This window comes from Garra rufa, chromosome 1 (genome assembly GCF_049309525.1).
Source record: "Garra rufa chromosome 1, GarRuf1.0, whole genome shotgun sequence".
Classification (NCBI taxonomy): Eukaryota; Metazoa; Chordata; class Actinopteri; order Cypriniformes; family Cyprinidae; genus Garra; species Garra rufa.
The window spans coordinates 85,281,295-85,304,829 of NC_133361.1; the positions used below are offsets into that span (position 1 = coordinate 85,281,295).

The 23,535-nt window shown below is 49.4% G+C and overlaps 13 non-coding genes across 13 annotated transcripts; all 13 read left to right on the forward strand.

Moving 5' to 3' along the window:
- The first annotated feature begins 3,298 nt into the window (after positions 1–3,298).
- On the forward strand, positions 3,299–3,380 carry trnal-uag (transfer RNA leucine (anticodon UAG)). The gene has a single exon. It is a non-coding gene; the product is annotated as a tRNA-Leu (tRNA).
- A 1,113-nt stretch (positions 3,381–4,493) lies between these two features.
- Positions 4,494–4,575, forward strand: trnal-aag (transfer RNA leucine (anticodon AAG)). Its single transcript has one exon. It is a non-coding gene; the product is annotated as a tRNA-Leu (tRNA).
- A 1,017-nt stretch (positions 4,576–5,592) lies between these two features.
- Positions 5,593–5,674, forward strand: trnal-uag (transfer RNA leucine (anticodon UAG)). Its single transcript has one exon. It is a non-coding gene; the product is annotated as a tRNA-Leu (tRNA).
- A 1,114-nt stretch (positions 5,675–6,788) lies between these two features.
- trnal-aag (transfer RNA leucine (anticodon AAG)) lies at positions 6,789–6,870 on the forward strand. Its single transcript has one exon. It is a non-coding gene; the product is annotated as a tRNA-Leu (tRNA).
- A 1,017-nt stretch (positions 6,871–7,887) lies between these two features.
- On the forward strand, positions 7,888–7,969 carry trnal-uag (transfer RNA leucine (anticodon UAG)). Its single transcript has one exon. It is a non-coding gene; the product is annotated as a tRNA-Leu (tRNA).
- Positions 7,970–9,082: 1,113 nt separating this feature from the next.
- On the forward strand, positions 9,083–9,164 carry trnal-aag (transfer RNA leucine (anticodon AAG)). Its single transcript has one exon. It is a non-coding gene; the product is annotated as a tRNA-Leu (tRNA).
- Positions 9,165–10,181: 1,017 nt separating this feature from the next.
- On the forward strand, positions 10,182–10,263 carry trnal-uag (transfer RNA leucine (anticodon UAG)). The gene has a single exon. It is a non-coding gene; the product is annotated as a tRNA-Leu (tRNA).
- Positions 10,264–11,365: 1,102 nt separating this feature from the next.
- trnal-aag (transfer RNA leucine (anticodon AAG)) lies at positions 11,366–11,447 on the forward strand. Its single transcript has one exon. It is a non-coding gene; the product is annotated as a tRNA-Leu (tRNA).
- A 1,017-nt stretch (positions 11,448–12,464) lies between these two features.
- trnal-uag (transfer RNA leucine (anticodon UAG)) lies at positions 12,465–12,546 on the forward strand. The gene has a single exon. It is a non-coding gene; the product is annotated as a tRNA-Leu (tRNA).
- Positions 12,547–13,648: 1,102 nt separating this feature from the next.
- Positions 13,649–13,730, forward strand: trnal-aag (transfer RNA leucine (anticodon AAG)). The gene has a single exon. It is a non-coding gene; the product is annotated as a tRNA-Leu (tRNA).
- Positions 13,731–14,737: 1,007 nt separating this feature from the next.
- trnal-uag (transfer RNA leucine (anticodon UAG)) lies at positions 14,738–14,819 on the forward strand. Its single transcript has one exon. It is a non-coding gene; the product is annotated as a tRNA-Leu (tRNA).
- Positions 14,820–15,899: 1,080 nt separating this feature from the next.
- trnal-aag (transfer RNA leucine (anticodon AAG)) lies at positions 15,900–15,981 on the forward strand. Its single transcript has one exon. It is a non-coding gene; the product is annotated as a tRNA-Leu (tRNA).
- Positions 15,982–22,436: 6,455 nt separating this feature from the next.
- On the forward strand, positions 22,437–22,518 carry trnal-uag (transfer RNA leucine (anticodon UAG)). Its single transcript has one exon. It is a non-coding gene; the product is annotated as a tRNA-Leu (tRNA).
- The last annotated feature ends 1,017 nt before the right edge of the window (positions 22,519–23,535 follow it).

Consider the following 23,535-nt stretch of genomic DNA (forward strand, 5'->3'; position numbering starts at 1 on the left):
AAACTTGACTAACCTGTGCTTTTGTACTTTCCTGCTGTCAGGGAAATAGACAATGTATGCTGGACTGCTTTTATCATAACCAATAAAAATACCCCTTTCACATCTTGGATCCAGCTTTCTTTTATCTTGTTTATAAGCAAAACACTCTGAACCAAACTTTTGCATCCTGGATAGATTGGGCCGTCTCCCTGTTAGCATCTGAACTGGTGTATATTTGGTGCGTTTGTTAAAGCACCTGTTCCTGACTATGGCTGCGGTCTGCACTGCATAAGGCCATAAATCTTTAGGTAACTCACTCTCTATCAGCATGCACCGTGCCATGTCAAAAAGTGTACGCCAATTTCTCTCTGCCGTACCATTTTGGTGGGGAGAATATGGCGCAGAAGTCTCGTGTCTAATACCATTCTTAACCAACAGAGTTTTGTAATGCTTTGCAGTAAACTCAGTGCCATTGTCGGATCGAAGACGCTGAATTTTACCATATGGGGCCATATCGGCAAGAAACCTCTCCGTTGCTTGTAGTGTGTCACTTTTACTTTTAAGGCAATACACAAACACGGCACTGGAAAAATCATCAGTGAATGACAAAACATATTTATACCCCTCTCTGGACTCTGGGTGAATTGGACCGGCCAAATCTGTGTGCACTAGCTCTAGAGATCTTTTAGCTCTTACATCAGGCTTTCTGTTTCTAGTTTGCGTAAACTTGCCTTGGGTGCACACTTCACAAGTTATAGGTTTGTTTGTTAAACCTTCAATTTTCATACCATCAACAACACCTTCTAATCTCTGCACGTCATCAAAATTACAGTGTCCCAGTATCTCATGCCATGTCTTTAAATCATAACATCCATTCACTTGGTCATCACATCCATCAGGTACTGTATGCAAGTAATATAGTCTATCATGTACACGAATGGGAAATTTTGTACCGTCTTTATACACCAGAATGTCCTCACCTTTCTTGAACGTTACGCTTGCTCCGCTGGAAGCTGCTGCTTGCACCGAAAATATGTCCTGTGGGTATGAGGGAATATACAGTGCCCGTCTCAGCACTGTTTTTAGATAGCGTCCGCGATTGTCCACCAAACATACCTCAGCATCACCTCTGCGTTCTGCTACTCCCTTACACCTTGTGCCATCAGCTAGCTCCATGTAATGAGTCCCGGCCTGGAACTCCTCATCGAACCTTTTGAACTTGGAGATGTCGGTGACGATATGCGAGGTTGCCCCGCAATCGACCATCAAGCCCTTCACGTCGACACCCTGGTTACTTGGCTGGGACCCTGCCGCTCCATCGGTCACCCGGAATACGTACTCGTCGGTCGCCTCCTCGGTGGCCCTCCATGTTGCGTCCTGGCGCCGTCTTCTCCTGCAGGTTACGTCGCGATGAGTGTTGCTCTTGCAGTGGCTGCACCACACTTTGCGCCGGCAAGCGCGGGCAATGTGTCCCTTCAGCCCGCATCTGTAGCACACCACGTCCGCTGCAGCCCGTTCAATTGAGCCTGCACTGGTGGATCTCGCAGGCCTCTGTCTTGTCCGCACATCCATTACATTATCCTCTGCAGCTGGAGCACGCATCTTTTCGATGTCCTCGTAGCTCCGAAGCTTTGTTTTAAATTCAGCAAACGTTATCCTGTCATCCGATTGCGTTATATGGATGGCAAACTGTTTAAAAGTCTCAGGAAGCCCCTTTAGAACCATAGCCACCAGCAGTCCGTCACTCAAAGTCTCTCCAGCATTTCGTAAAGCCGTGATAGCAGTTTCAGCACGAATAACATATTCAGTCACACTCTCGCTACCTGATTTTTGAAGCGAGGTCAGCTCAGTATACAGGCTTATCACTCGTGGCTTTCCTTTACCTGCATAGTAGTCTCTCAAAATCTTTAGCGCTGCGCGCCCATCGTCGGCTGCTTCTCGCATTACAAGCGACAAACTTTTATCGTCCAAGAACTGGATTAATTCTGCATATGCCTCGGCATTTGAAGCTGCTTCTTCCGCGGTCTCCACACCCGCTGGCTCCGTAGTAATTATCTTTTTCAGGCCTTGGGGCCGGAGGTGGCCCAAAAACTTAACCTCCCAAAGTTCGTAATTCTTTTCATCCCCGTCGAACAATAGCCGCGACCAGCGACCGCTATGTTCCGTTTTTCTGGCGTTAGGCCCACTCATGGCTCTACTTAAAACAAACGCTTGACTTCTTGACTTTCTGGGCCCATAACCTGTTCACAGAGTAAACGCAACAACGTATCTGACTTGCAACACACACAGCAGCAGCTGTGCTCACTCAAGGTGATTTTATTAATCAAACAACCATTCACAAATGTACACACCCCATTACTCATCCCGTGCCATTTCATTCAGCTCGATCAACTCAGACATAAATATAAATCAATAAAGAAAACAAAAACAACAAACACATTATGACATTTTACAAGTTTAACAAAACAAAAACATAATGCACATTGAGAGCACACTGTTAACAAAAAACAATGAGTAGTCTACAAGAATGGAGACAGCCAGTTTTACTCATGAAAAGTTTTGGGTGAAATAACAGCTGCCTGATCATTTTGATTTTAAATGCATCACAGCTGGCTATCGTTTCCACATAAGCCCCAAAGGCCTTGATTAGCGGATTCAGGTGTGCTTGATCAGAGATGGACCTCCACTCCACAGGAAGGGGGCCACCAGGAGTAGGACTGCATACCCTGTATTAAGGATGCCTTTACGGCGGCGAATTACAAGGCATCAGCTTGTGGCGAAGCGCAACCCAAATACAGCGACGATGATCCCTACACCGCTGTTCTGCTCTCCAGAGCCAATACAGAGCAGTGACACTCTCGATAAATGACCGATCAACAACAGACGTCTTGTAAAAAGATGGCTGCCAATGGGGTTCGAAACTTTTTGAAACTTTCGCCTCTCTGACGCACCTGACGCGCGTAAATTTCACTTCAAACTTTTGTTTTCATGCGCGTCCATTTCGCTCTTGACGGGCGAATGAACACAAAGTGGTCAGGCGTGTAAATAGAAGCGGCAGGCCAGAATTTCGACGCGTATTCGAGTTTGGTGTGAACGTAGCATAAGGCGTTGGATTAAGGCTCCAGTCTCTTCGGGGGTGTGGGTTTGAATCCCACTGCTGCCAAGACAGAGTTTAGGAAGGCTATTGTGCGTACGCAAAAAAAATGTTCTTTGCCCGCATTCCAGAGGCTTTGCATAGAAGGTCCGGCGGCCGACGTTCTCTCTATATTTGGGGTGGGGGAAGAGGGCAGAAAATGGCCCACGAAAGTGAGAATCCCAGGGTAGCGTGGCCGAGTGGTCTAAGGCGCTGGATTTAGGCTCCAGTCTCTTCGGGGGCGTGGGTTCGAATCCCATCGCTGCCAGCAGCCATTTTAACCAAGGCAGGGAGGCCCTGTAACCCGTTTGGCAGCGGGATTATTTCACGCAAACAGGATTAGACTGCAGCAGTTCTGCAGAGTAAGTATTAGGGAGGCCGTACCACCTGTCCAAGAGACCCTTGGAGCGCAACCCGACGAGGTAGCATGGCCGCACGGTCTAATGCTACGCTCACACCAAACGGGAATATGCGTCTGGTCCGAGTGATTTCAATGTTAAGTCAATGGTAAGACGTGTTTACACGCGCCTGGAGTTCTTGCGGCGCGAATGAGGCGTTTAGCGCGGCGCGGTAGATGCGAATTTGCCTCATCCGCGCGTCTAGTTCTCGCGAATGGCGCGAATTGAGCGTCTGGCGCGTTAGGTGCGTTAAGCGCGAATTGTGCTTTTTTGTGAATCACGCGTCTGACAAGAATTCGCGTCTGCTGCCCGAGGTGAAAAATCGGAACTTCTGCGTCAATTCGCGCCGCGTTAACCAATCAGGAGCCTGCTTGATGCTGACCTCCACTCCACAGGAAGGGGGCCACCAGGAGTAGGACTGCATACCCCTGTATAAAGGATGCCTTTACGGCTTCGAATTACAAGGCATCAGCTTGCGGCGAAGCGCGACAAGAAAAAAAAAGGGCCCACGAAGGCGGCTGTGGCAGGGTAGCGTGGCCGAGTGGTCTAAGCCGCTGGATTAAGGCTCCAGTCTCTTCGGGGGCGTGGGTTTGAATCCCACTACTGCCAAGACAGAGTTTTGGAAGGCTATTGTGCCTATACACAAAAAAACATTCTTTGCCCGCACTCCAGAGGCTTTGCAAAGAAGGTCCGGCGGCCGACGTTTTCTCTATCTTTGGGGTGGGGGAAGAGGGCAGAAAAGGGCCCACGAAAGTGAGCATTCCAGGGTAGCGTGGCCGAGAGGTCTAAGGCATTTGATTTAGGCTCCAGTCTAAATCCCATTGCTGCCAGCAGGCATTTTAACCAAGGCAGGGAGGCCCTCTAACCCGCTTGGGAGCGGGCTTGTTTTACGCAAACAGGATTAGACTGCAGCCGTTCCGCAGAGTCAGTATTTGGGAGGCCGTTTGACCTGTCGTAAAGACCCGTGGAACACACCATGACAAGGTAGCGTGGCCGAGCGGTCTAAGGCGCTGGATTAAGGCTCCAGTCTCTTCGGGGGCGTGGGTTCGAATCCCACCGCTGCCAGGGAAGTCTTTTGGAAAGTTCCTGAGGCTGCGAAGCGACTGGAGAAGTGACGCTGCATGCTCATCCAAACTTAGCCGCTTTCGCATTCTTTGCCATTTAGCAAAGTCAGTGCTTAAAGCTTGTCCCAGCCTCTGCTCCATTCCAACAGAGGCACACCAATAATTTACAATCATAGGAGAGGTGCAATAAATTATATTAATGAAAAACAATGAGTAGTCTACAAGAATGGAGACAGCCAGTTTTACTCATGAAAAGTTTTGGGTGAAATAACAGCTGCCTGATCATTTTGATTTTAAATGCATCACAGCTGTCTATCGTTTCCACATAAGCCCCAAAGGCCTTGATTAGCGGATTCAGGTGTGCTTGATCAGAGATGGACCTCCACTCCACAGGAAGGGGGCCACCAGGAGTAGGACTGCATACCCTGTATTAAGGATGCCTTTACGGCGGCGAATTACAAGGCATCAGCTTGTGGCGAAGCGCAACCCAAATACAGCGACGATGATCCCTACACCGCTGTTCTGCTCTCCAGAGCCAATACAGAGCAGTGACACTCTCGATAAATGACCGATCAACAACAGACGTCTTGTAAAAAGATGGCTGCCAATGGGGTTCGAAACTTTTTGAAACTTTCGCCTCTCTGACGCACCTGACGCGCGTAAATTTCACTTCAAACTTTTGTTTTCATGCGCGTCCATTTCGCTCTTGACGGGCGAATGAACACAAAGTGGTCAGGCGTGTAAATAGAAGCGGCAGGCCAGAATTTAGACGCGTATTCGCGTTTGGTGTGAACGTAGCATAAGGCGTTGGATTAAGGCTCCAGTCTCTTCGGGGGTGTGGGTTTGAATCCCACTGCTGCCAAGACAGAGTTTTGGAAGGCTATTGTGCGTACGCAAAAAAAATGTTCTTTGCCCGCATTCCAGAGGCTTTGCATAGAAGGTCCGGCGGCCGACGTTCTCTCTATATTTGGGGTGGGGGAAGAGGGCAGAAAATGGCCCACGAAAGTGAGAATCCCAGGGTAGCGTGGCCGAGTGGTCTAAGGCGCTGGATTTAGGCTCCAGTCTCTTCGGGGGCGTGGGTTCGAATCCCATCGCTGCCAGCAGCCATTTTAACCAAGGCAGGGAGGCCCTCTAACCCGTTTGGCAGCGGGATTATTTCACGCAAACAGGATTAGACTGCAGCAGTTCTGCAGAGTAAGTATTAGGGAGGCCATACCACCTGTCCAAGAGACCCTTGGAGCGCAACCCGACGAGGTAGCATGGCCGCACGGTCTAATGCTACGCTCACACCAAACGGGAATATGCGTCTGGTCCGAGTGATTTCAATGTTAAGTCAATGGTAAGACGTGTTTACACGCGCCTGGAGTTCTTGCGGCGCGAATGAGGCGTTTAGCGCGGCGCGGTAGACGCGAATTTGCTTCATCCGCGCGTCTAGTTCTCGCGAATGGCGCGAATTGAGCGTCTGGCGCGTTAGGTGCGTTAAGCGCGAATTGTGCTTTTTTGTGAATCACGCGTCTGACAAGAATTCGCGTCTGCTGCCCGAGGTGAAAAATCGGAACTTCTGCGTCAATTCGCGCCGCGTTAACCAATCAGGAGCCTGCTTGATGCTGACCTCCACTCCACAGGAAGGGGGCCACCAGGAGTAGGACTGCATACCCCTGTATAAAGGATGCCTTTACGGCTTCGAATTACAAGGCATCAGCTTGCGGCGAAGCGCGACAAGAAAAAAAAAGGGCCCACGAAGGCGGCTGTGGCAGGGTAGCGTGGCCGAGTGGTCTAAGCCGCTGGATTAAGGCTCCAGTCTCTTCGGGGGCGTGGGTTTGAATCCCACTACTGCCAAGACAGAGTTTTGGAAGGCTATTGTGCCTATACACAAAAAAACATTCTTTGCCCGCACTCCAGAGGCTTTGCAAAGAAGGTCCGGCGGCCGACGTTTTCTCTTATCTTTGGGGTGGGGGAAGAGGGCAGAAAAGGGCCCACGAAAGTGAGCATTCCAGGGTAGCGTGGCCGAGAGGTCTAAGGCATTTGATTTAGGCTCCAGTCTAAATCCCATTGCTGCCAGCAGGCATTTTAACCAAGGCAGGGAGGCCCTCTAACCCGCTTGGGAGCGGGCTTGTTTTACGCAAACAGGATTAGACTGCAGCCGTTCCGCAGAGTCAGTATTTGGGAGGCCGTTTGACCTGTCGTAAAGACCCGTGGAACACACCATGACAAGGTAGCGTGGCTGAGCGGTCTAAGGCGCTGGATTAAGGCTCCAGTCTCTTCGGGGGCGTGGGTTCGAATCCCACCGCTGCCAGGGAAGTCTTTTGGAAAGTTCCTGAGGCTGCGAAGCGACTGGAGAAGTGACGCTGCATGCTCATCCAAACTTAGCCGCTTTCGCATTCTTTGCCATTTAGCAAAGTCAGTGCTTAAAGCTTGTCCCAGCCTCTGCTCCATTCCAACAGAGGCACACCAATAATTTACAATCATAGGAGAGGTGCAATAAATTATATTAATGAAAAACAATGAGTAGTCTACAAGAATGGAGACAGCCAGTTTTACTCATGAAAAGTTTTGGGTGAAATAACAGCTGCCTGATCATTTTGATTTTAAATGCATCACAGCTGTCTATCGTTTCCACATAAGCCCCAAAGGCCTTGATTAGCGGATTCAGGTGTGCTTGATCAGAGATGGACCTCCACTCCACAGGAAGGGGGCCACCAGGAGTAGGACTGCATACCCTGTATTAAGGATGCCTTTACGGCGGCGAATTACAAGGCATCAGCTTGTGGCGAAGCGCAACCCAAATACAGCGACGATGATCCCTACACCGCTGTTCTGCTCTCCAGAGCCAATACAGAGCAGTGACACTCTCGATAAATGACCGATCAACAACAGACGTCTTGTAAAAAGATGGCTGCCAATGGGGTTCGAAACTTTTTGAAACTTTCGCCTCTCTGACGCACCTGACGCGCGTAAATTTCACTTCAAACTTTTGTTTTCATGCGCGTCCATTTCGCTCTTGACGGGCGAATGAACACAAAGTGGTCAGGCGTGTAAATAGAAGCGGCAGGCCAGAATTTCGACGCGTATTCGAGTTTGGTGTGAACGTAGCATAAGGCGTTGGATTAAGGCTCCAGTCTCTTCGGGGGTGTGGGTTTGAATCCCACTGCTGCCAAGACAGAGTTTTGGAAGGCTATTGTGCATACGCAAAAAAAATGTTCTTTGCCCGCATTCCAGAGGCTTTGCATAGAAGGTCCGGCGGCCGACGTTCTCTCTATATTTGGGGTGGGGGAAGAGGGCAGAAAATGGCCCACGAAAGTGAGAATCCCAGGGTAGCGTGGCCGAGTGGTCTAAGGCGCTGGATTTAGGCTCCAGTCTCTTCGGGGGCGTGGGTTCGAATCCCATCGCTGCCAGCAGCCATTTTAACCAAGGCAGGGAGGCCCTGTAACCCGTTTGGCAGCGGGATTATTTCACGCAAACAGGATTAGACTGCAGCAGTTCTGCAGAGTAAGTATTAGGGAGGCCGTACCACCTGTCCAAGAGACCCTTGGAGCGCAACCCGACGAGGTAGCATGGCCGCACGGTCTAATGCTACGCTCACACCAAACGGGAATATGCGTCTGGTCCGAGTGATTTCAATGTTAAGTCAATGGTAAGACGTGTTTACACGCGCCTGGAGTTCTTGCGGCGCGAATGAGGCGTTTAGCGCGGCGCGGTAGACGCGAATTTGCCTCATCCGCGCGTCTAGTTCTCGCGAATGGCGCGAATTGAGCGTCTGGCGCGTTAGGTGCGTTAAGCGCGAATTGTGCTTTTTTGTGAATCACGCGTCTGACAAGAATTCGCGTCTGCTGCCCGAGGTGAAAAATCGGAACTTCTGCGTCAATTCGCGCCGCGTTAACCAATCAGGAGCCTGCTTGATGCTGACCTCCACTCCACAGGAAGGGGGCCACCAGGAGTAGGACTGCATACCCCTGTATAAAGGATGCCTTTACGGCTTCGAATTACAAGGCATCAGCTTGCGGCGAAGCGCGACAAGAAAAAAAAAGGGCCCACGAAGGCGGCTGTGGCAGGGTAGCGTGGCCGAGTGGTCTAAGCCGCTGGATTAAGGCTCCAGTCTCTTCGGGGGCGTGGGTTTGAATCCCACTACTGCCAAGACAGAGTTTTGGAAGGCTATTGTGCCTATACACAAAAAAACATTCTTTGCCCGCACTCCAGAGGCTTTGCAAAGAAGGTCCGGCGGCCGACGTTTTCTCTATCTTTGGGGTGGGGGAAGAGGGCAGAAAAGGGCCCACGAAAGTGAGCATTCCAGTGTAGCGTGGCCGAGAGGTCTAAGGCATTTGATTTAGGCTCCAGTCTAAATCCCATTGCTGCCAGCAGGCATTTTAACCAAGGCAGGGAGGCCCTCTAACCCGCTTGGGAGCGGGCTTGTTTTACGCAAACAGGATTAGACTGCAGCCGTTCCGCAGAGTCAGTATTTGGGAGGCCGTTTGACCTGTCGTAAAGACCCGTGGAACACACCATGACAAGGTAGCGTGGCCGAGCGGTCTAAGGCGCTGGATTAAGGCTCCAGTCTCTTCGGGGGCGTGGGTTCGAATCCCACCGCTGCCAGGGAAGTCTTTTGGAAAGTTCCTGAGGCTGCGAAGCGACTGGAGAAGTGACGCTGCATGCTCATCCAAACTTAGCCGCTTTCGCATTCTTTGCCATTTAGCAAAGTCAGTGCTTAAAGCTTGTCCCAGCCTCTGCTCCATTCCAACAGAGGCACACCAATAATTTACAATCATAGGAGAGGTGCAATAAATTATATTAATGAAAAACAATGAGTAGTCTACAAGAATGGAGACAGCCAGTTTTACTCATGAAAAGTTTTGGGTGAAATAACAGCTGCCTGATCATTTTGATTTTAAATGCATCACAGCTGTCTATCGTTTCCACATAAGCCCCAAAGGCCTTGATTAGCGGATTCAGGTGTGCTTGATCAGAGATGGACCTCCACTCCACAGGAAGGGGGCCACCAGGAGTAGGACTGCATACCCTGTATTAAGGATGCCTTTACGGCGGCGAATTACAAGGCATCAGCTTGTGGCGAAGCGCAACCCAAATACAGCGACGATGATCCCTACACCGCTGTTCTGCTCTCCAGAGCCAATACAGAGCAGTGACACTCTCGATAAATGACCGATCAACAACAGACGTCTTGTAAAAAGATGGCTGCCAATGGGGTTCGAAACTTTTTGAAACTTTCGCCTCTCTGACGCACCTGACGCGCGTAAATTTCACTTCAAACTTTTGTTTTCATGCGCGTCCATTTCGCTCTTGACGGGCGAATGAACACAAAGTGGTCAGGCGTGTAAATAGAAGCGGCAGGCCAGAATTTCGACGCGTATTCGCGTTTGGTGTGAACGTAGCATAAGGCGTTGGATTAAGGCTCCAGTCTCTTCGGGGGTGTGGGTTTGAATCCCACTGCTGCCAAGACAGAGTTTTGGAAGGCTATTGTGCGTACGCAAAAAAAATGTTCTTTGCCCGCATTCCAGAGGCTTTGCATAGAAGGTCCGGCGGCCGACGTTCTCTCTATATTTGGGGTGGGGGAAGAGGGCAGAAAATGGCCCACGAAAGTGCAAATCCCAGGGTAGCGTGGCCGAGTGGTCTAAGGCGCTGGATTTAGGCTCCAGTCTCTTCGGGGGCGTGGGTTCGAATCCCATCGCTGCCAGCAGCAATTTTAACCAAAGCAGGGAGGCCCTCTAACCCGCTTGGCAGCGGGATTATTTCACGCAAACAGGATTAGACTGCAGCAGTTCTGCCATGTAAGTATTAGGGAGGCCGTTCCACCTGTCGAAGAGACCCTTGGAGCGCAACCCGACGAGGCAGCATGGCCGCACGGTCTAATGCTACGCTCACACCAAACGGGAATATGCGTCTGGTCCGAGTGATTTCAATGTTAAGTCAATGGTAAGACGTGTTTACACGCGCCTGGAGTTCTTGCGGCGCGAATGAGGCGTTTAGCGCGGCGCGGTAGACGCGAATTCGCCTCATCCGCGCGTCTAGTTCTCGTGAATGGCGCGAATTGAGCGTCTGGCGCGTTAGGTGCGTTAAGCGCGAATTGTGCTTTTTTGTGAATCACGCGTCTGACAAGCATTCGCGTCTGCTGCCCGAGGTGATAAATCTGAACTTCTGCGTCAATTCGCGCCGCGTTAACCAATCAGGAGCCTGCTTGATGATGACCTCCACTCCACAGGAAGGGGGCCACCAGGAGTAGGACTGCATACCCCTGTATAAAGGATGCCTTTACGGCTTCGAATTACAAGGCATCAGCTTGCGGCGAAGCGCGACAAGAAAAAAAAGGGCCCACGAAGGCGGCTGTGGCAGGGTAGCGGGGCCGAGTGGTCTAAGCCGCTGGATTAAGGCTCCAGTCTCTTCGGGGGCGTGGGTTTGAATCCCACTACTGCCAAGACAGAGTTTTGGAAGGCTATTGTGCCTATACACAAAAAAACATTCTTTGCCCGCACTCCAGAGGCTTTGCAAAGAAGGTCCGGCGGCCGACGTTTTCTCTATCTTTGGGGTGGGGGAAGAGGGCAGAAAAGGGCCCACGAAAGTGAGCATTCCAGGGTAGCGTGGCCGAGAGGTCTAAGGCATTTGATTTAAGGCTCCAGTCTAAATCCCATTGCTGCCAGCAGGCATTTTAACCAAGGCAGGGAGGCCCTCTAACCCGCTTGGGAGCGGGCTTGTTTTACGCAAACAGGATTAGACTGCAGAGTCATTATTTGGGAGGACGTTTGACCTGTCGTAAAGACCCGTGGAACACACCATGACAAGGTAGCGTGGCCGAGCGGTCTAAGGCGCTGGATTAAGGCTCCAGTCTCTTCGGGGGCGTGGGTTCGAATCCCACCGCTGCCAGGGAAGTCTTTTGGAAAGTTCCTGAGGCTGCGAAGCGACTGGAGAAGTGATGCTGCATGCTCATCCAAACTTAGCCGCTTTCGCATTCTTTGCCATTTAGCAAAGTCAGTGCTTAAAGCTTGTCCCAGCCTCTGCTCCATTCCAACAGAGGCACACCAATAATTTACAATCATAGGAGAGGTGCAATAAATTATATTAATGAAAAACAATGAGTAGTCTACAAGAATGGAGACAGCCAGTTTTACTCATGAAAAGTTTTGGGTGAAATAACAGCTGCCTGATCATTTTGATTTTAAATGCATCACAGCTGGCTATCGTTTCCACATAAGCCCCAAAGGCCTTGATTAGCGGATTCAGGTGTGCTTGATCAGAGATGGACCTCCACTCCACAGGAAGGGGGACACCAGGAGTAGGACTGCATACCCTGTATTAAGGATGCCTTTACGGCGGCGAATTACAAGGCATCAGCTTGTGGCGAAGCGCAACCCAAATACAGCGACGATGATCCCTACACCGCTGTTCTGCTCTCCAGAGCCAATACAGAGCAGTGACACTCTCGATAAATGACCGATCAACAACAGACGTCTTGTAAAAAGATGGCTGCCAATGGAGTTCGAAACTTTTTGAAACTTTCGCCTCTCTGACGCAACTGACGCGCGTAAATTTCACTTCAAACTTTTGTTTTCATGCGCGTCCATTTCGCTCTTGACGGGCGAATGAACACAAAGTGGTCAGGCGTGTAAATAGAAGCGGCAGGCGAGAATTTAGACGCGTATTCGCGTTTGGTGTGAACGTAGCATAAGGCGTTGGATTAAGGCTCCAGTCTCTTCGGGGGTGTGGGTTTGAATCCCACTGCTGCCAAGACAGAGTTTTGGAAGGCTATTGTGCGTACGCAAAAAAAATGTTCTTTGCCCGCATTCCAGAGGCTTTGCATAGAAGGTCCCGCGGCCGACGTTCTCTCTATATTTGGGGTGGGGGAAGAGGGCAGAAAATGGCCCACGAAAGTGAGAATCCCAGGGTAGCGTGGCCGAGTGGTCTAAGGCGCTGGATTTAGGCTCCAGTCTCTTCGGGGGCGTGGGTTCGAATCCCATCGCTGCCAGCAGCCATTTTAACCAAGGCAGGGAGGCCCTCTAACCCGTTTGGCATCGGGATTATTTCACGCAAACAGGATTAGACTGCAGCAGTTCTGCAGAGTAAGTATTAGGGAGGCCGTACCACCTGTCCAAGAGACCCTTGGAGCGCAACCCGACGAGGCAGCATGGCCGCACGGTCTAATGCTACGCTCACACCAAACGGGAATATGCGTCTGGTCCGAGTGATTTCAATGTTTAGTCAATGGTAAGACGTGTTTACACGCGCCTGGAGTTCTTGCGGCGCGAATGAGGCGTTTAGCGCGGCGCGGTAGACGCGAATTCGCCTCATCCGCGCGTCTAGTTCTCGCGAATGGCGCGAATTGAGCGTCTGGCGCGTTAGGTGCGTTAAGCGCGAATTGTGCTTTTTTGTGAATCACGCGTCTGACAAGAATTCGCGTCTGCTGCCCGAGGTGAAAAATCTGAACTTCTGCGTCAATTCGCGCCGCGCTAACCAATCAGGAGCCTGCTTGATGCTGACCTCCACTCCACAGGAAGGGGGCCACCAGGAGTAGGACTGCATACCCCTGTATAAAGGATGCCTTTACGGCTTCGAATTACAAGGCATCAGCTTGCGGCGAAGCGCGACAAGAAAAAAAAGTGCCCACGAAGGCGGCTGTGGCAGGGTAGCGGGGCCGAGTGGTCTAAGCCGCTGGATTAAGGCTCCAGTCTCTTCGGGGGCGTGGGTTTGAATCCCACTACTGCCAAGACAGAGTTTTGGAAGGCTATTGTGCCTATACACAAAAAACCATTCTTTGCCCGCACTCCAGAGGCTTTGCAAAGAAGGTCCGGCGGCCGACGTTTTCTCTATCTTTGGGGTGGGGGAAGAGGGCAGAAAAGGGCCCACGAAAGTGAGCATTCCAGGGTAGCGTGGCCGAGAGGTCTAAGGCATTTGATTTAAGGCTCCAGTCTAAATCCCATTGCTGCCAGCAGGCATTTTAACCAAGGCAGGGAGGCCCTCTAACCCGCTTGGGAGCGGGCTTGTTTTACGCAAACAGGATTAGACTGCAGAGTCAGTATTTGGGAGGCCGTTTGACCTGTCGTAAAGACCCGTGGAACACACCATGACAAGGTAGCGTGGCCGAGCGGTCTAAGGCGCTGGATTAAGGCTCCAGTCTCTTCGGGGGCGTGGGTTCGAATCCCACTGCTGCCAGGGAAGTCTTTTGGAAAGTTCCTGAGGCTGCGAAGCGACTGGAGAAGTGACGCTGCATGCTCATCCAAACTTAGCCGCTTTCGCATTCTTTGCCATTTAGCAAAGTCAGTGCTTAAAGCTTGTCCCAGCCTCTGCTCCATTCCAACAGAGGCACACCAATAATTTACAATCATAGGAGAGGTGCAATAAATTATATTAATGAAAAACAATGAGTAGTCTACAAGAATGGAGACAGCCAGTTTTACTCATGAAAAGTTTTGGGTGAAATAACAGCTGCCTGATCATTTTGATTTTAAATGCATCACAGCTGGCTATCGTTTCCACATAAGCCCCAAAGGCCTTGATTAGCGGATTCAGGTGTGCTTGATCAGAGATGGACCTCCACTCCACAGGAAGGGGGCCACCAGGAGTAGGACTGCATACCCTGTATTAAGGATGCCTTTACGGCAGCGAATTACAAGGCATCTGCTTGTGGCGAAGCGCAACCCAAATACAGCGACGATGATCCCTACACCGCTGTTCTGCTCTCCAGAGCCAATACAGAGCAGTGACACTCTCGATAAATGACCGATCAACAACAGACGTCTTGTAAAAAGATGGCTGCCAATGGGGTTCGAAACTTTTTGAAACTTTCGCCTCTCTGACGCACCTGACGCGCGTAAATTTCACTTCAAACTTTTGTTTCCATTTCGCTCTTGACGGGCGAATGAACACAAAGTGGTCAGGCGTATAAATAGAAGCGGCAGGCGAGAATTTCGACGCGTATTCGCGTTTGGTGTGAACGTAGCATAAGGCGTTGGATTAAGGCTCCAGTCTCTTCGGGGGTATGGGTTTGAATCCCACTGCTGCCAAGACAGAGTTTTGGAAGGCTATTGTGCGTACGCAAAAAAAATGTTCTTTGCCCGCATTCCAGAGGCTTTGCATAGAAGGTCCGGCGGCCGACGTTCTCTCTATATTTGGGGTGGGGGAAGAGGGCAGAAAATGGCCCACGAAAGTGAGAATCCCAGGGTAGCGTGGCCGAGTGGTCTAAGGCGCTGGATTTAGGCTCCAGTCTCTTCGGGGGCGTGGGTTCGAATCCCATCGCTGCCAGCAGTCATTTTAACCAAGGCAGGGAGGCCCTCTAACCCGCTTGGCAGCGGGATTATTTCACGCAAACAGGATTAGACTGCAGCAGTTGTGCAGAGTAAGTATTAGGGAGCCCGTACCACCTGTCGAAGAGACCCTTGGAGCGCAACCCGACGAGGTAGCATGGCCGCACGGTCTAATGCTACGCTCACACCAAACGGGAATATGCGTCTGGTCCGAGTGATTTCAATGTTAAGTCAATGGTAAGACGTGTTTACACGCGCCTGGAGTTCTTGCGGCGCGAATGAGGCGTTTAGCGCGGCGAGGTAGACGCGAATTCCCGTCATCCGCGCGTCTAGTTCTCGCGAATGGCGCGAATTGAGCGTCTGGCGCGTTAGGTGCGTTAAGCGCGAATTGTGCTTTTTTGTGAATCACGCGTCTGACAAGCATTCGCGTCTGCTCCCCGAGGTGAAAAATCTGAACTTCTGCGTCAATTCGCGCCGCGTTAACCAATCAGGAGCCTGCTTGATGCTGACCTCCACTCCACAGGAAGGGGGCCACCAGGAGTAGGACTGCATACCCCTGTATAAAGGATGCCTTTACGGCTTTGAATTACAAGGCATCAGCTTGCGGCGAAGCGCGACAAGAAAAAAAAAGGCCCAGTGGTCTAAGCCGCTGGATTAAGGCTCCAGTCTCTTCGGGGGCGTGTGTTTGAATCCCACTACTGCCAAGACAGAGTTTTGGAAAGCTATTGTGCCTATACACAAAAAAACATTCTTTGCCCGCACTCCAGAGCCTTTGCAAAGTAGGTCCGGCGGCCGACGTTTTCTCTATCTTTGGGGTGGGGGAAGAGGGCAGAAAAGGGCCCACAAAAGTGAGCATTCCAGGGTAGCGTGGCCGAGAGGTCTAAGGCATTTGATTTAGGCTCCAGTCTAAATTCCATTGCTGCCAGCAGGCATTTTAACCAAGGCAGGGAGGCCCTCTAACCCGCTTGGAAGCGGGCTTGTTTTACGCAAACAGGATTAGACTGCAGCCGTTCCGCAGTGTCAGTATTTGGGAGGCCGTTTGACCTGTCGTAAAGACCCGTGGAACACACCATGACAAGGTAGCGTGGCCGAGCGGTCTAAGGCGCTGGATTAAGGCTCCAGTCTCTTCGGGGGCGTGGGTTCGAATCCCACTGCTGCCAGGGAAGTCTTTTGGAAAGTTCCTGAGGCTGCGAAGCGACTGGAGAAGTGACGCTGCATGCTCATCCAAACTTAGCCGCTTTCGCATTCTTTGCCATTTAGCAAAGTCAGTGCTTAAAGCTTGTCCCAGCCTCTGCTCCATTCCAACAGAGGCACACCAATAATTTACAATCATAGGAGAGGTGCAATAAATTATATTAATGAAAAACAATGAGTAGTCTACAAGAATGGAGACAGCCAGTTTTACTCATGAAAAGTTTTGGGTGAAATAACAGCTGCCTGATCATTTTGATTTTAAATGCATCACAGCTGGCTATCGTTTCCACATAAGCCCCAAAGGCCTTGATTAGCGGATTCAGGTGTGCTTGATCAGAGATGGACCTCCACTCCACAGGAAGGGGGCCACCAGGAGTAGGACTGCATACCCTGTATTAAGGATGCCTTTACGGCGGCGAATTACAAGGCATCAGCTTGTGGCGAAGCGCAACCCAAATACAGCGACGATGATCCCTACACCGCTGTTCTGCTCTCCAGAGCCAATACAGAGCAGTGACACTCTCGATAAATGACCGATCAACAACAGACGTCTTGTAAAAAGATGGCTGCCAATGGGGTTCGAAACTTTTTGAAACTTTCGCCTCTCTGACGCACCTGACGCGCGTAAATTTCACTTCAAACTTTTGTTTTCATGCGCGTCCATTTCGCTCTTGACGGGCGAATGAACACAAAGTGGTCAGGCGTGTAAATAGAAGCGGCAGGCCAGAATTTCGACGCGTATTCGCGTTTGGTGTGAACGTAGCATAAGGCGTTGGATTAAGGCTCCAGTCTCTTCGGGGGTGTGGGTTTGAATCCCACTGCTGCCAAGACAGAGTTTTGGAAGGCTATTGTGCGTACGCAAAAAAAATGTTCTTTGCCCGCATTCCAGAGGCTTTGCATAGAAGGTCCGGCGGCCGACGTTCTCTCTATATTTGGGGTGGGGGAAGAGGGCAGAAAATGGCCCACAGAGTAAACGCAACAACGTATCTGACTTGCAACACACACAGCAGCAGCTGTGCTCACTCAAGGTGATTTTATTAATCAAACAACCAATCACAAATGTACACACCCCATTACTCATCCCGTGCCATTTCATTCAGCTCGATCAACTCAGACATAAATATAAATCAATAAAGAAAACAAAAACAACAAACACATTATGACATTTTACAAGTTTAACAAAACAAAAACATAATGCACATTGAGAGCACACTGTTAACACCCCCACTTGCTCTCACATTGTTAACAAAGTATGTCACATCACTTTCCAAAAGTAATTGCATCAAACTTCATCAACTTGCACTTGGTTGCATGCTTTGTCAACACATCTGCTACCATCTCATTAGTGGGACAAAACATTAATGTAATGTCACCATTATTTACAAAAGACCTAATAAAATGGTACTTAATGTCTACATGTTTGCATCTTTGTCTGCTCACGGGATTTTTTGCTAAGGCGATTGTACCTTGGTTATCTTCATATACCTTAATTGGTGAATATTGACACGTATCAAGATTTTCCAACAGTTGTTTAAGATAGAGACACTCCTGTATGGTTGTAGCTAGGGCTATGTACTCTGCCTCACAGGTGGACAGCGCGACAGTTGGCTGTTTCTTTGTTTTCCATGAAATCAAAGCACCACATTCAGTTAGACTTACACAATAGCCAGTTGTACTACGTCTGTCATTACTAGCCGCCCAGTCTGCATCACTGTATGCTCTTATTCCCAGTGTCTCATTACATTTTTTGTAACACAGCTCTTTGTCAAATGTACCTTTAAGATACCTCAGTACATGTTTAACTGTAGACCATTGCTCAACAGTTGGCTCTGTGAAATATTGTGACAGTTTGCTTACAACAAAACTTATATCAGGTCTAGTACAGATGGTCAAATAGATGAGGCTTCCCACTGCCTCTCTATATTTTTTCACATCAATCATCTTTTCGGCATCATTAGTATAGTCAAGTTTTTGTTCACAAGGAGTCGATCTAGGTTTGCAATCCTGCATATTAAACCTTTGCAATATTTGTGTCACATATTTTGCTTGTGACATTCTCACACAGTTGTCACTCTGGTTAAAATCAATACCTAAAAAATGCCTTAGTTTGCCCAAGTCTTTCATTTTGAATCTCTCCGTAAGCATGTCCTTCACGTGTCTAAGAACATTTTCATCACTTGCCACAATCAACAAATCATCAACCCATATTACAATGATCACTTTTTCATTGGCTGTTTCCCATGTATACACACAATGGTCAGCTTGATTCTGCTCAAAGTGGTTTTTGGTCAAGTACTCATGTAGTACCTTGTTCCAGTTTCTGCCGGATTGTTTTAACCCATACAATGATCTTTCCAATTTACAAACCAATTTATCATTTGTGCCAGATTTTACTTCATAGCCCTCTGGCTGTTCCATGTAAATTTCGTGATCTATTGGTGCATTCAGGTAGGCAGTTTTTACATCCATGTGATGCAGAATCAGATTTTCTTGTGCTGCTTTTTGTATTATCACTCGGATACTTGTCAAGTTAGCTGTAGGGGAAAAAGTCTCTCCATAATCTACACCTCTCTTCTGACTGTATCCTTTGGCCACATAACGTGCTTTACACTTTTCAGATCCATCTATGTTGTTCTTGATCGCATAAACCCATCTACCCCCCACTGCTTTCTTACCTTCAGGCAAGCTACTCAGGGTAAATGTGTGGTTTTCTCTAAGTGACTGCATCTCCTCATCCATTGCAGTGACCCACTCTTTTGATCTGTCTGAGGTTACAGCTTCTGTGAAAGTTACAGGTATATTACACGTTACTCTATAACAGTAATCTATGTTGATCTGCACCTGATCGGTTTCCTCATCAGATGCCTGTTGAGAAACACAGTCATGGAAATAATCTGGCCTCTTCCTCACCCTAGAAGGGTATCTTGGAGGCTCAGGCATAGCTTCAACTGTTTGGGTCTGAGGACTACTACTCAGTTCCTCCTCTTTGACTGAAATTTGGTCACCTATTGGACTTACATTTACATCCTGCCTAGTTCTATTGGCCTTCTGCTCCAGAACATCATCATCACCATCATCAACAATGCTAGTCTGAGTCTGTTGCTCAACACGGGTCTTAGAAAGAAACTTGACTAACCTGTGCTTTTGTACTTTCCTGCTGTCAGGGAAATAGACAATGTATGCTGGACTGCTTTTATCATAACCAATAAAAATACCCCTTTCACATCTTGGATCCAGCTTTCTTTTATCTTGTTTATAAGCAAAACACTCTGAACCAAACTTTTGCATCCTGGATAGATTGGGCCGTCTCCCTGTTAGCATCTGAACTGGTGTATATTTGGTGCGTTTGTTAAAGCACCTGTTCCTGACTATGGCTGCGGTCTGCACTGCATAAGGCCATAAATCTTTAGGTAACTCACTCTCTATCAGCATGCACCGTGCCATGTCAAAAAGTGTACGCCAATTTCTCTCTGCCGTACCATTTTGGTGGGGAGAATATGGCGCAGAAGTCTCGTGTCTAATACCATTCTTAACCAACAGAGTTTTGTAATGCTTTGCAGTAAACTCAGTGCCATTGTCGGATCGAAGACGCTGAATTTTACCATATGGGGCCATATCGGCAAGAAACCTCTCCGTTGCTTGTAGTGTGTCACTTTTACTTTTAAGGCAATACACAAACACGGCACTGGAAAAATCATCAGTGAATGACAAAACATATTTATACCCCTCTCTGGACTCTGGGTGAATTGGACCGGCCAAATCTGTGTGCACTAGCTCTAGAGATCTTTTAGCTCTTACATCAGGCTTTCTGTTTCTAGTTTGCGTAAACTTGCCTTGGGTGCACACTTCACAAGTTATAGGTTTGTTTGTTAAACCTTCAATTTTCATACCATCAACAACACCTTCTAATCTCTGCACGTCATCAAAATTACAGTGTCCCAGTATCTCATGCCATGTCTTTAAATCATAACATCCATTCACTTGGTCATCACATCCATCAGGTACTGTATGCAAGTAATATAGTCTATCATGTACACGAATGGGAAATTTTGTACCGTCTTTATACACCAGAATGTCCTCACCTTTCTTGAACGTTACGCTTGCTCCGCTGGAAGCTGCTGCTTGCACCGAAAATATGTCCTGTGGGTATGAGGGAATATACAGTGCCCGTCTCAGCACTGTTTTTAGATAGCGTCCGCGATTGTCCACCAAACATACCTCAGCATCACCTCTGCGTTCTGCTACTCCCTTACACCTTGTGCCATCAGCTAGCTCCATGTAATGAGTCCCGGCCTGGAACTCCTCATCGAACCTTTTGAACTTGGAGATGTCGGTGACGATATGCGAGGTTGCCCCGCAATCGACCATCAAGCCCTTCACGTCGACACCCTGGTTACTTGGCTGGGACCCTGCCGCTCCATCGGTCACCCGGAATACGTACTCGTCGGTCGCCTCCTCGGTGGCCCTCCATGTTGCGTCCTGGCGCCGTCTTCTCCTGCAGGTTACGTCGCGATGAGTGTTGCTCTTGCAGTGGCTGCACCACACTTTGCGCCGGCAAGCGCGGGCAATGTGTCCCTTCAGCCCGCATCTGTAGCACACCACGTCCGCTGCAGCCCGTTCAATTGAGCCTGCACTGGTGGATCTCGCAGGCCTCTGTCTTGTCCGCACATCCATTACATTATCCTCTGCAGCTGGAGCACGCATCTTTTCGATGTCCTCGTAGCTCCGAAGCTTTGTTTTAAATTCAGCAAACGTTATCCTGTCATCCGATTGCGTTATATGGATGGCAAACTGTTTAAAAGTCTCAGGAAGCCCCTTTAGAACCATAGCCACCAGCAGTCCGTCACTCAAAGTCTCTCCAGCATTTCGTAAAGCCGTGATAGCAGTTTCAGCACGAATAACATATTCAGTCACACTCTCGCTACCTGATTTTTGAAGCGAGGTCAGCTCAGTATACAGGCTTATCACTCGTGGCTTTCCTTTACCTGCATAGTAGTCTCTCAAAATCTTTAGCGCTGCGCGCCCATCGTCGGCTGCTTCTCGCATTGCAAGCGACAAACTTTTATCGTCCAAGAACTGGATTAATTCTGCATATGCCTCGGCATTTGAAGCTGCTTCTTCCGCGGTCTCCACACCCGCTGGCTCCGTAGTAATTATCTTTTTCAGGCCTTGGGGCCGGAGGTGGCCCAAAAACTTAACCTCCCAAAGTTCGTAATTCTTTTCATCCCCGTCGAACAATAGCCGCGACCAGCGACCGCTATGTTCCGTTTTTCTGGCGTTAGGCCCACTCATGGCTCTACTTAAAACAAACGCTTGACTTCTTGACTTTCTGGGCCCATAACCTGTTCACAGAGTAAACGCAACAACGTATCTGACTTGCAACACACACAGCAGCAGCTGTGCTCACTCAAGGTGATTTTATTAATCAAACAACCATTCACAAATGTACACACCCCATTACTCATCCCGTGCCATTTCATTCAGCTCGATCAACTCAGACATAAATATAAATCAATAAAGAAAACAAAAACAACAAACACATTATGACATTTTACAAGTTTAACAAAACAAAAACATAATGCACATTGAGAGCACACTGTTAACAAAAAACAATGAGTAGTCTACAAGAATGGAGACAGCCAGTTTTACTCATGAAAAGTTTTGGGTGAAATAACAGCTGCCTGATCATTTTGATTTTAAATGCATCACAGCTGGCTATCGTTTCCACATAAGCCCCAAAGGCCTTGATTAGCGGATTCAGGTGTGCTTGATCAGAGATGGACCTCCACTCCACAGGAAGGGGGCCACCAGGAGTAGGACTGCATACCCTGTATTAAGGATGCCTTTACGGCGGCGAATTACAAGGCATCAGCTTGTGGCGAAGCGCAACCCAAATACAGCGACGATGATCCCTACACCGCTGTTCTGCTCTCCAGAGCCAATACAGAGCAGTGACACTCTCGATAAATGACCGATCAACAACAGACGTCTTGTAAAAAGATGGCTGCCAATGGGGTTCGAAACTTTTTGAAACTTTCGCCTCTCTGACGCACCTGACGCGCGTAAATTTCACTTCAAACTTTTGTTTTCATGCGCGTCCATTTCGCTCTTGACGGGCGAATGAACACAAAGTGGTCAGGCGTGTAAATAGAAGCGGCAGGCCAGAATTTCGACGCGTATTCGAGTTTGGTGTGAACGTAGCATAAGGCGTTGGATTAAGGCTCCAGTCTCTTCGGGGGTGTGGGTTTGAATCCCACTGCTGCCAAGACAGAGTTTAGGAAGGCTATTGTGCGTACGCAAAAAAAATGTTCTTTGCCCGCATTCCAGAGGCTTTGCATAGAAGGTCCGGCGGCCGACGTTCTCTCTATATTTGGGGTGGGGGAAGAGGGCAGAAAATGGCCCACGAAAGTGAGAATCCCAGGGTAGCGTGGCCGAGTGGTCTAAGGCGCTGGATTTAGGCTCCAGTCTCTTCGGGGGCGTGGGTTCGAATCCCATCGCTGCCAGCAGCCATTTTAACCAAGGCAGGGAGGCCCTGTAACCCGTTTGGCAGCGGGATTATTTCACGCAAACAGGATTAGACTGCAGCAGTTCTGCAGAGTAAGTATTAGGGAGGCCGTACCACCTGTCCAAGAGACCCTTGGAGCGCAACCCGACGAGGTAGCATGGCCGCACGGTCTAATGCTACGCTCACACCAAACGGGAATATGCGTCTGGTCCGAGTGATTTCAATGTTAAGTCAATGGTAAGACGTGTTTACACGCGCCTGGAGTTCTTGCGGCGCGAATGAGGCGTTTAGCGCGGCGCGGTAGACGCGAATTTGCCTCATCCGCGCGTCTAGTTCTCGCGAATGGCGCGAATTGAGCGTCTGGCGCGTTAGGTGCGTTAAGCGCGAATTGTGCTTTTTTGTGAATCACGCGTCTGACAAGAATTCGCGTCTGCTGCCCGAGGTGAAAAATCGGAACTTCTGCGTCAATTCGCGCCGCGTTAACCAATCAGGAGCCTGCTTGATGCTGACCTCCACTCCACAGGAAGGGGGCCACCAGGAGTAGGACTGCATACCCCTGTATAAAGGATGCCTTTACGGCTTCGAATTACAAGGCATCAGCTTGCGGCGAAGCGCGACAAGAAAAAAAAAAGGGCCCACGAAGGCGGCTGTGGCAGGGTAGCGTGGCCGAGTGGTCTAAGCCGCTGGATTAAGGCTCCAGTCTCTTCGGGGGCGTGGGTTTGAATCCCACTACTGCCAAGACAGAGTTTTGGAAGGCTATTGTGCCTATACACAAAAAAACATTCTTTGCCCGCACTCCAGAGGCTTTGCAAAGAAGGTCCGGCGGCCGACGTTTTCTCTATCTTTGGGGTGGGGGAAGAGGGCAGAAAAGGGCCCACGAAAGTGAGCATTCCAGGGTAGCGTGGCCGAGAGGTCTAAGGCATTTGATTTAGGCTCCAGTCTAAATCCCATTGCTGCCAGCAGGCATTTTAACCAAGGCAGGGAGGCCCTCTAACCCGCTTGGGAGCGGGCTTGT